Source organism: Grus americana, chromosome 3, assembly GCF_028858705.1.
Source record: "Grus americana isolate bGruAme1 chromosome 3, bGruAme1.mat, whole genome shotgun sequence".
In the NCBI taxonomy this organism is placed as follows: Eukaryota; Metazoa; Chordata; class Aves; order Gruiformes; family Gruidae; genus Grus; species Grus americana.
Genome location: NC_072854.1, coordinates 51,517,303 through 51,527,184, shown reverse-complemented (window position 1 = coordinate 51,527,184; position 9,882 = coordinate 51,517,303).

Genomic DNA, 9,882 nt, shown 5'->3' with positions numbered 1-9,882 from the left:
GGACTTCAATGTCCTCTCACCTGCTATCAGACACTAGCCTGAGTGGGCCAAACCCACTAGCTATGACTAGTCTCTTGGTTTTAAGGGACATCAGTCACCCACAAGAATGTTTCTAAGACACTGCAAGATTAAAAAAAAATTAAGTAAATTCTTTTTTATTTCTAGGAAGCTTCGCGGTGTGAAGGATAACCTACAAAACGGTGTGCAGTACTTGTTTGAAAGTCTAACAAGGGACGATACAGCCCAGCATGACCAGCTGACAAAAGGAGGGAAATGATCTCAGCGCTGAGTAAGATGAAACAGTGAAAGTATTTGAAAACAAAGACAAGTACTTTGTCTGATGTGATAGAAAAGTAGCAGGGTGATGTAATATATCTGAAGCCAGAGACTATGGGTATGAACACCTAAAAAGAGGTTTATATTAACGCTGAAGGCTGCAGGCCTTCCTTCATGAGAGGCTGGATTGCTGAAAGATACACACGAAACAGGTGGAAGAGAGACAGGAGGGAAACACTGAAAGCTCTTTTTTGACCTTGACTGACAACTAGACATGAACAAACTATTGTCTGAGAGACAGGCTGAGGTTTCAGGAAGGACAGAAGGAGATTGTTGTGGATTAGAGGGAGGTTCTGTGAGTCATCGTTGGAAAGATGGTCACTGAATTCATGTTTACAACTGAGATTACCCAGAGATAAAGGGCAGAACAGGAGCTGAAGGACTAGCAGGTTTGAAAATGTCCAAAGGGGATGCACTAATTTAACTAGAGCAGTTTTAAAATTGATTTAATAACATTGATCAGACATTTGAATCTGGAGGAAGGCAGGCTCGGGAAGACAGGAAGGCTCAGATATCATCATATGATTGTGAGACACAGGGCCAAAAATTGTTTATGATCTGGTTCCTTTGTAGTAATCTACTGGCACAACAGGCTGTAACTGGCCAGGTACATTACCCTGTGCACAGGAGGAAATTCTATGTAGTAAAAAACTGTTGTAACTATATCAACTCTGCTTTGCCATTTTTTGTGTTAGGTGTATAACCAAGCCCAACAGTCAAGAGTGGTTCAGAGTTCTTGCATGCCAAAACAGAGCTTTGGGGCAGCCAGAAATGGGATGCAAGTCTGTATGTTGTTGAAGCTGCTCCTCATTTTCATTGCTAAACCAGCTGCAGAACACAGAGCTCACAGAGTTAGCATGAAGCAATCTTTGCTCTTACCCATGTTCTTGAATAGGGCAGGCCTGGTGTCAACAAATAATCAAGTCCAGAAAGAAAGATGAGAAAGTTTGAATGTTTTATTGTATGGAAAGGACATTGGTGAATTCTGTATTCTTATCCAGTCTCTTTACACTTTCCCAGTAGCATAAAGGGGTTGTAGAGTTCTTGAAATTTCTTCCTAGGGGATACTCCTTGTGTAGAGGTTTCCTCACTTTGAACAGCTATTTTGAGCTGCTGCAATGATCCATAGGGGGCTGTGGCAGCAAAGTAATTTAGAGCTGCCAACTTACATGAGAGGCATTGCCAAGAAAAATGAAGAATCAAATATGGAATAAAGCCGCCTTTACCAGCCCTCCACCCAACGGGCAGCAAAGAATCGTGCTTGCTCTTTGTGAAGGAGAACATTCATTGTTAATATTTATGTAAAGGTTATGTCATGCTAATTCTATGCAACCCCAGTATGTGACCGTGAGAAGCAAAAACTAGAGTGCTGTAAGGAGGAGCACTTTTGCTGTCTTCCTCAATTGTTTTGATGGTTGCTACAAAAAGAACAGAAAAGCAAGTTGCTACAGAGCCAGTGTAGGCACAGAGAATGCATGACTTTCAAGGCATTTTCCCCCTTCTTTTAAAAACAAAAGCACTCATCTCTAATATTTCCAACCTGTCCCTGCTCCTCCATTCCCATTCTGATTTATTTGCCCTGCTGCTCAGATTTCTGCTTATGGAGAGGACAGCAACCACAGCCAACTTCATAGTTCAGAGAGTCAAAAGTCATGGAACAGAATTTCCCAGCAAATATGGGCTGTTCTTCTACATGATAGAGGTTCTAAATTGTGTCATTATAGTAACAAGCAGCAATGATCTCTCAGTAACTCGAGCTATTTTTAACTCAAAATAGTGATTGCAAGGACCTCATATGCTTATTTCCTACTGAATAAATGAATTTATTGTCTGCAACTAGCAAATATCCTTCTAAATTAAACGAGGAAAGTAAATACAAAGAACTGTCCTTCTGTGAAGTCCTTTTCAGGATGCCATTATGGTTTCCTCTGCAGTTAGTTCACATTTGACTCATAGCTGTAAATGTGGTACTGCCATGCAGTTTATCTCCTGACAAATGACAATTGGTGACACAAACAAAAAGGAAGTTTTGACAATTAAGTAAGTCTTGTAAAATTCTGTATACATTAAATCCTAATAGTAGAAATAGCATACATTTAATACTTGGACAGTATATATTATGTCTTAGTAAAAACGGGAAATTACTGAAGCTTCTCAAAGTTTAGCTTACATATCCAGCAGCAAATATTTGGCAAATAGAATAATCACTCAGTTACATTTGGAAAAGGTGAATGAAATGAAAAGGCTAGGAATTTCAGTTCTGGCCTAAACTGTACTTGCTACTAATTTATGTATGTTCTGCAGGCCTGGATGTCATGGTGATCGGCTATTAAAAACACCACTGCTGGAATGAACCGCCTTTTCAGTGATAGGTGTGAAATTTGTTCCTCTCCATTCACCTGGCACCAGACCCATGAGCTCACGTGCTAGTTCCTTTCGGGAATGGGGTGGAGAAGATGCGGTCTCTTGAGCAGGCAGCATTCATTTTCTTGAGTTCCACTCTATCTTTGTTCCGAACTGTGCTTTTCTACACTCTCTTGCCATTATCTAGTCTGTCTTTGCTCCCATGATCAGTCATTGTACTCATTAAAAACTGAGGCAAAGTATTCGTTTCAGATCAATAGTGAAGTGCAATTTATCTTTTGGCAAGATTATCTTCCATCTCCATTTCATATTCTGTAGCACTACAGTCCTTTCTTTATTGTCTTTCATTTATGGGGATGAAGAATTTTTGTTGTTGTTTGCTTTTCGTATCTTTTTGGAAGTCTAACTCAGCTTGACTTTTGGCAATTCTCACTTTGTCCTTCCTTTTCTTGATCCCTTAGATAACATTTCCTTTGTGCTTTGTTCTCTTTGCCATTTTGTAAATGTTTTGGGTTTTGCTTGTGGTTATTTATTCAACTAGCTCTGAAGCTCTTTAGCAGAACTTTCCCCACTTTCTTGAGCCACAAAGTTCACATACTTTTCACTTGAAATAATTATATTATCCTCAATATTTGAATTCCTCAGTCCCTGACTTCACAAGTAAGTTCCTTTGTTTATCAAAGCTTGTCTTTTTGAATTGAAAATATGGTTTACTTTTGGAGTAGAAGCTCTTACCATCTTTCCCCAAATCAATTTTGACCGAACCAAATTGTTTTATATCTGTTGTAGCCCTCCTCTTCTGTCATTAGTGTTAACTCCTTTTTGTTAGGCAATGACTATCATGCCTATACACTTTTTTGATATGCATTTGATTAATTAATATAATGCACTGAATGCAATAACAAATGTAATTCACAATGTAGGGATTACAACATTTTGTCTGTGTCTATGAAGATTACTTATAAATACTTTCAGCTCAGTTGTAGTTACCTTCTACTTCACTTTCTATTTGTACCTAATTTACTAAATATATATTAAAACATATTCTAAACTGATCTTCAAAGAGGGACTGAAGAAAGAGAACTGGGAAATCCTGCTTTTTTCTTATCGATGTTATTTTTTCAGCATTCTGAAAACTTGTGTCAGTCCCTACGTTTGGATAATTAAATAGTACATGGAAACTGCTACTTGAGATGTTTTGCAGTTGTGTTGCCAAAAAAGAAAAGACTCACTTAAACTCCCTTTATTCTGCCCTATGGCATCAGTTGTATCTTTGAAGCAATGTTGATTTGCAGTCACCACTACAAAGCAAGAAAATTACCGTTTCTGATCCTAATAACATTCAAGATTGCCTTACTAAATGAGGCAAACCAACAGCTTTCCTTATGACCCCAATCTTCCCCTGGCACTTGAAAACAAAGCTGTCAGTCAATAGAACTCTTACACATATATAAGCAAAAACTCATACTTTCTCCCCTTCCACAATCTCCAAATCATATCGGTCATTTTAGTCCAGTCTAAAGGAAGTCAATATGCAAACAAAGGCCTTGCTCCTGCAAACATTTACATGTTTAACTTTTAAACTAAATCTGAAGTTGATAGAAGTACACAAATCTATTCATGTACGGAAGTATTAGCATGCATGATGGAATGAGAAAGGCAGATTCCTCATAGCTCCTTTGAGAGGAAGAAAAGGTAATTTACAGTATTAGCTATTGTCATCTGTCACCGGCATACAGGATAATCAGAATCGACCTTCAGAGAGGAGTTCCAGGGAGGAAAATGAACTGCGCCCTTTGTTCTTATTTATGATTTTTTTGGTCCAAGCAAAGTTTTATTCTGCTTATTTTCACGATAGGAATGCTCTACCCTCTCCCCTCCATCTGCCCATGGTGAGAGAACAAGAGAAACATCACAAAAAATTAGATATTTTAATTAAATTATTTCGTTGCATTGGCATGTACTGTAGTCAAATACTAAATGAACATATAAAAGATCTTTATTAAAGTTTTTGTGTCTCATTTCCTTGATGTAGATCGTTAAAAGTTCATATCTGAGACCTCTCCATTATCTTCTGATAAGCGACTAAACCGAGAAAGGTGCAGTAGGCAAAAAGGAAAACAGATTATTTGTTTCAGAAAAAAATGCAAATTTTTTTTTTTTTTTTTTTACGTTAAGGAAAAGATAAAGCACCATCTTTTCAAATACCTGAACTGGCCTGTACAGAAAACTTTATTTGAAGGAACCAACCTGGGAAGGATGGGATTTCAACCACACAGAGGAATTTTATTTACAAAGATGTGCCCCTTTTCTTTTTATGACCCCCATATACAAGGCCTATGGTCAAAACTAAAAGGATTCTCAGGACGACAACATTGAACCACTGAAAGCCTTGTTTCTCCCAAGAGTGCATAGGTATATCCAAAATTCAGTTTAAAATTATATTCCTTTCTGTTTTCATTTAGTCTGTCTTGGAGGTAAAACATGTTCATTCCTTATTGACTTGACTGAGGAAAGCCAGACTGTCTCCTCTTTATACTGGTCACTTCTGCAGAGACATCTGATTGTGATTGATTTACAATCAACCTTCCGCAGGGAAAATTTCATCACATTTATCACAAAAGTAATGAAAAAATATTTGTATAGCTTCTAATTGCTTACATTGTTTCTAATTGCTCATTTATATAAAAAAAGGATTTACATTGGTTATATTATTCTCAATTTTAATAAGCCTAAGCATAAAAAATCACCAGTTAGGTCTTAAACTAATGAGATTTGTTCAAAAATAATGAGATTTCAGACATTAATAAATTGGGATTTGACCTCTGGGGTATTTGTCAATGTGTACATTCAAAATTTTAAAACTCTGAAACGGAAGCCAAAAGAAAACACGAGGCTATCACATGAATAGAAATACAAATCTTAAAATGAGATACTGAGCAATATTGATATGATAAAAACAAAATGGCTCTTTCTGTGGCTTTATGCACGCTGCTATATTTCATCCATAGCATGAAAAAGCTTTATTATAACAAAGAGAAGTAGATACCAGATTTCATGTATAATTAGCTGGTTTACAATTGAAATAATATATTCTACTCTATGTGACAGCATCATTTAAGTCTCTCTGTAGTAGCATTCCCTGTTGACAATGCTACAGCTAAGCTTGTGTCGGCATTTCAGAAATAAAACCTTTAAACAAAGGTCGTGACTCATGTCTGAAAGTTGCTCTAGGATAAGTCGTGACAGAGGGCATATTTTTGGATTATACAGAAAAGTAATCTAGCTGTTTTGGAGACTGGAAGGCAAAGCTTTTACATAGAATTGTACATAAGTGGAGCTGATCATAACATCCAAGAAGGTGCTGGCAAAAAAAATACTAGTTTTTCATGACTGCACTCCTTTTTTTTGCCATGGATCAGTAGTCCTTGATAAATCCAGAGTGTACTTTGTGCCTTTATTTTTCACAACTGTGTCTTTAGTAGTTTAATACTACCTCTCCCTCTACATTTTCAAAATACTAGCTAAGGTGTAAATTGCACAACTGTCTTTGCAGCTTTGAATTTGTGCATCAGCTAGGCCAACTGTGGTAGAAGACACTCATTGAACTTTTATACACTTACTGCTAACTGCAAGTGCAGGAGCCTTTTTGTCATTTGATCAACAGACAGAGTATCTCTTACTAGTGATTTCATTCTGTGTGCAATTATAGAATACATGCTGCCTGGTTATGAAAAAAGGCACATCTTAAGCAATGCGGTCAGTTTAATCATAATAATTTGATTTTTTTTTTTTAATCTTAGTACTTGCAACTTACAACATAACTTGATTGTACATTAAATAGAAATAAATCTCTTTTATTCTCCTACCTACCATCTCTCTGGTCTCTTTAATTCATATTTCAGCAAGGTGTTCAAGACCTTTCATCTGAAGAACTCTTCTGATCTGCATACTCTATATCCAGACTTGCCCCCAAGAGGGAAACCAGTTCCTTGTAGTAAGAGTGACATACATAAACAATGGTAGGAGACAGTACTGATTTTCTTGTCTCATAGTCACCCGACATAGTTGTGGGCACAAGAGGTTAATAACTTCAGATTAGTTCTTTGAATTGTAAAGCATCATGCACAAACATTACTTCAGATTTCATTTCTGGGATTTAGAGCAAGGAGTTAATTCAGATATTCTCTTCAATCTCTAGTTTTATGAGGAAAATGGCAAGATTTATACAGGTAGTCTAAGAATTTATTTATCTTCCTTTGTATCCAGGTCTATTTATGTCAGAAGAATAATGTAATTCAGCATGCTAACACTATGTCATTTCATATCACTACTATAGTGATGAAGTTTTACTGATTTCTCAGTTTAATTTTCTAGCCTAGAATAGGATATATTTCAGTTTGAGAAACTTACCATATTGAATTTTACTCAGAAAACTAGAAAATATTCTTTATATAGACCCTCAGTAAATTCTGTCCAGGTTCTGTCTGTTTCCTCTACCTCAGATTATCGGCTTCAGGTCTCTCCACCTTTCCCTGCTGGTGTATTCTTCTCAACAATGTCTGTGTGCACAGTTTTAAGATGTTCAATCAGTCCATGGGAAAAAGATTCATGAAAAGGCTGATCAATATCTTCCTTTGGTCAAAGAACTTTCAAGTCCTTCCTTAGCTTTCAGAAAACATGTATTTGAGCTCTTTGGAAGGTGTCATATGTTTCATTTTTGCTATGAAATGTCTGAAGCAATTACAGACACCACCAGAGAAATTAGTCTCATTTAACTTTTACATATGTAATGTAGATGTTGATAACCAAGATGTGTCACCCAGGGCTTCCCTTGGTGGTCAATGCAGAAGAACAGGTAGGTTTAGGGCATGAATCACTCGACCTATTTTAGACAAGGATTCTTTAGATTTTCTAGGTATACCAAAGGGTCTACTTGTTCTGCTGGAAGAGTAGGCATAAGGGTGGCAGTGAAACTACATGGCCAGTCTGGGAAGAGTGAGCAGACAGCTGCCTGTGCAGTATTATCTAACTTTAGATGTCTGCAGTACTGACATCTGCATCTGAGCTAGTTCTCTAGACTTCCAGTCAAAGCAAGTAACTGACAATCCCAAGGCTTAACGATATGACTCCACAAGAAAGTATGCGGTCAGCCTACAGCAGCTGACACTGCAACATCAGAGTACTTCCATGCGTAGCTGCTCAGCCTGACACAACCCAGCCTCACCAAGTGGGGTTGTACTGGGTGGAGCCACACTAAAATATGAGAAGGTCTCCCTGTGCTAACTTGTACTGCACTCCGCTGTGCAGAATTTTTCCAGTGTCAAGATGTTAGAATCAGTTTCCCGCAATTCTCCTTAGCATAGTTTTCTAAAATACAGTTTTTCTTTTATATCCACACTTTGCAATTTTCTCTCTGCCATCAGCATGAGATCTGTAAAAGGTAAGGTACCTTACATTTTGGGTTTGCATATCTTTCGTATATGTGGAACTTAAGCAAGTCCTTCTAAAATTGTGATTAGTGATGGGACAAGAATGATGAAATTTTGGGGAGGAGGAAAAAATAACTTAACACTATGGAATAATGTTTCAAGGCTGAAAAAAAACCCCCCACACCAGAAGGTGAAATTGTGGGTTGCAGGTTTTAGGTGACTAGCAGTGGATGAAGAAATTCAGAGTGAAGAAAGCCACATAAATGAAATTGTATGTTGAAGAGGTACCAGCCCTGGTCTTCATCAAAGGGACACCAGATGAGAGCCACTCTAATGACAGATAAGCAAATAGCATTCATGCTCTAGAAGTTAGCAATGCTCACCTGCCTACCAGATGGTGGGCAATCCGTTGGGCTGAAAAATCCACAGTGAAAACAGTTGTCGCAAGATCATTAAGCATCTCTTACTTTCCTGAGATTATGAATCAGGGTGGTGCCTGGAGAACAGAGGAATCTGAAGCGGGGGATGACGAGGTTGTGGTAGGGAAATAGGTTGGACGCATCCTGAGTCTGCATCCTCTGAATACAAATGGGCATATTTGTCCATGATGTAAACCTTGGCTGGTGAAGGAAGATACACAGTACTTACAGGAAACATTTTTCTTTGAGTGTTTTTTATTGAGGCGTGGATAGTGAAACTTAGCCTTTGCTTCCCAAATGAAGAAAGCAAAAAGAAGAGATTCAATATTTGTTTCAGCAAATGCAAGGTGAATTTGGATTATTTATTTAAAATTCACAAGTAACACATCCTATTAAGCCTAGTCTGAGTGAAATAAGCACGCTGTTGTAACTTTTAGTGCAGATTTTGTAAGGCCTGCTTTAAGCAATAGGGAAAGCATGGCAGTAGATTGGCAGGTTGAGTAGGCAAACATCAGGTTAGTTACTATGGCATTGTTTGGTTAAGGGAAGCATTAGATCCCTGTAGAGCTGTTCGCAGGAGGGCTGTTTGCTGATAGTCAGTTTTCCCATTACTGACCTTAGAAACAATAATCAGTTTCAAATTAACCACATTCATTACTGAATTCTGCTCAGTTTGAGGTCCGAGTCCAGAGACTGAGGGAGGGTTTGGAAATGTCCAGGAGCACAGGAACACGCTTTGGAAGCTAGGAGAACGTACAGCACCAATGCAGGGTACTTCTGGAGGGTCCTCCTCTTGCTGCTGCACACATGATCACAATACGTGCCTCTAGGAACGGATCTGCAGAACAAAAGATCTTCCAAACCAGAATACTAATGTGGATGCCCTCTCTATATGGCCAGAACATTCTCGCTGAGGTTCCCTTCCCCTCTCTCCCGTCCCCCAGGAGTTCATCACTTCAGACCCCGCTCTCCTTGCAAGAAGCGCCAGGGGGGAACGGTGCCAGAGAGGCGAGTGGCAGGAACCACGTTGCCTGCAATAAGTCAGGAAGGACAAGTAAAGGGCAAGGCAGATTGGGCTGCCTGGAGTTAGAGACGAGGTGCATGGACACCTGGGGCAGCTAGGAATGAGGAGGGAGCTGGGAGCCAGAACTGAGGGCCCTAAGGACGAGGGTGTCATACAAGGACATGTGTTCAAGCTTTAAATGCAAGTGTTTTTACAGAAACTTTTGCTATTCGGTCAGCATTGACATTGCAAAGCAAGCCTTTTCTTATGCTACAGAAACTACTGGGGTTTGATTGCTTTAACATTAGCATATGAGCACTCAGTGTAG